Here is a 2530-nt window from a genome sequence, read left to right as displayed (position 1 = left end):
CCGGGTGGGGAGGTCCACTGGTCAAAACCCGTCCGTGCTAAGTCAAAGGGCTAGATCCCGTGGTCAAATGCAACAGGTTTAGGCGGGACGGGGGCACTGGGGTAGCAATGCCACCGGAGCGTCGCACCGGGCCCTCATACATGCGGGGTGGTGTGGTGGCATGTCGGAAGATGCGGGACGCGTCTCCGGGGCGTGGCTCCCCCTCACGGACGGCGATGACACGGTAGTAGACGTTCTGCGGTAACGATGCGGCGTCAGTATTACTAAATACTCGGAGCGCAATAAAATCATGAGTTTTTTTGCACGATGTGGGCACATGTGCTATAGGAACGATGGTATTTTTTCATAACTTTTGGTGATGGAGAAGTATCCGAAAAATTCCCTCTACGCGGATTGCCCTTCGCGCGTCTACGGCTGTGGCCGGCGGCCTCCGGGGGCTAGCATGCTGCCAAATCTTGCGTAGGCGGCCTCTCACAAGTCTGGAAGTGTTGTGGCGGTTGCAAACGCCCGGCACGCGTGTCCGGGGTGTGCCCCCCTCACGGACGGCGCCTCCACCGGCACCGGGAGGGCGGAAACGGACGCGTCGGGTCTACACGGAGGGGATCTTGCTGTGGGTCTGGCCCGGATGTTGCTCCAAAGTGTTCCTATGGGCTGACCTAACACAACCGGGTGGGGAGGTCCACTGGTGAAAGCCCGTCCGTGCAAAGTCAAAGGGCTAGATCCCGTGGTCAAACGCTATAGGTTTAGGCGGGACGGGGGCACTGGGGGTAGCAATGCCACCGAAGCATCGTACCGGGCCCTCATACATGCGGGGTGGTGTGGTGGCATGTCCGAAGAGGCGGGACGCGTCTCGGGGTCGTGGCCCCCCCTCACGGACGGCGATGACACGGTAGTAGACGTTCTGCGGTAACGATGCGGCATTAATATTACTAAATACTCGGAGCGCGATAAAATCATGAGTTTTTTGCACGACGTGGGCACATGTGCTATAGGAACAATCATATTTTTTCGTAATTTTTGGTGATGGAGAAGTATCCAAAAATTCCCTCTATGCGGATTGCCCTTCGGGCGTCTACGGCTGTGGCCGGCGGCCTCCGGGGGCTAGCATGCCGCCAAATCTTGCGTAGGCGGCCTCTCACAAGTCTGGAAGTGTTGTGTCGGTTGCAAACGCCCGGCACGCATGTCCGGGGTGTGCCCCCCTCACGGACGGCGCCGCCGCCGGCACCTGGAGGGGGGAAACGGACGCGTCGGGTCTACACGGAGGGGATCTTGCTGTGGGTCTGGCCCGGATGTTGCTCCAAAGTGTTCCTATGGGCTGACCTAACACAACCGGGTGGGGATGTCCACTGGTCAAAGCCCGTCCGTGGAAAGTCCAAGGGCTAGATCCCGTGGTCAAACGCTACAGGTTTAGGCGGGACGGGGGCACTGGGGGTAGCAATGCCAACGGAGCGTCGCACCGGGCCCTCATACATGCGGGGTGGTGTGGTGGCATGTCCGAAGAGGCGGGACGCGTCTCCGGGGCGTGGCCCCCCCTCACGGACGGCGATGACACGGTAGTAGACGTTCTGCGGTAACGATGCAGCGTCAATATTACTAAATACTCGGAGCGCGATAAAATCATGATTTTTTTTCCACGACATGGGAACATGTGCTATAGGAACAATGGTATTTTTTTCATAATTTTTGGTGATGGAGAAGTATCCGAAAAATTCCCTCTACGCGGATTGCCCTTCGCACGTCTACGGCTGTGGCCGTCGGCTAGCATGCCGCCAAATCTTGCATAGGCGGCCTCTCACAAGTCTGGAAGTGTTGTGACGGTTGCAAACGCCCGACACGCGTGTCCGGGGTGTGCCCCCCTCACGGACGGCGCCGCCGCCGGCACCTGGAGGGGGGAAACGGACGCATTGGGTCTACACGGAGGGGATCTTGCTATGGGTTTGGCCCGGATGTTGCTCCAAAGTGTTCCTATGGGCTGACCTAACACAACCGGGTGGGGAGGCCCACTGGTCAAAGCCCATCCATGCAAAGTCAAAGGGCTAGATCCCGTGGTCAAACGCTACAGGTTTAGGCGGGACGGGGGCACTGGGGGGTAGCAATGCCACCGGAGCGTCGCACCGGCCGCCCATACATGCGGGGTGGTGTGGTGGCATGTCTGAAGAGGCGGGACACGTTTCCGGGGCGTGCCCCCCCCCCCTCACGGACGGCGATGACACGGTAGTAGACGTTCTGCGATAACGATGCAGCGTCAATATTATTAAATACTTGGAGGGCGATAAAATCATGAGTTTTTTTGCATGACGTGGGCACATGTGCTATAAAAACGATGGTATTTTTTCATAATTTTTGGTGATGGAGAAGTATCCTAAAAATTCCCTCTACGCGGATTGCCCTTCGTGCGTCTACGGCTGTGGCCGGCGGCCTCCGGGGGCTAGCATGCCGCCAAATCTTGCGTAGGCGGCCTCTCACAAGTCTGGAAGTGTTGTGGCGGTTGCAAACGCCCGGCACGCGTGTCCGGGGTGTGCCCTCCCTC

The sequence above is a fragment of the Triticum dicoccoides genome, chromosome 1A, assembly GCF_002162155.2.
Source record: "Triticum dicoccoides isolate Atlit2015 ecotype Zavitan chromosome 1A, WEW_v2.0, whole genome shotgun sequence".
NCBI lineage: Eukaryota > Viridiplantae > Streptophyta > Magnoliopsida > Poales > Poaceae > Triticum > Triticum dicoccoides.
This window is presented reverse-complemented; position numbering follows the sequence as displayed.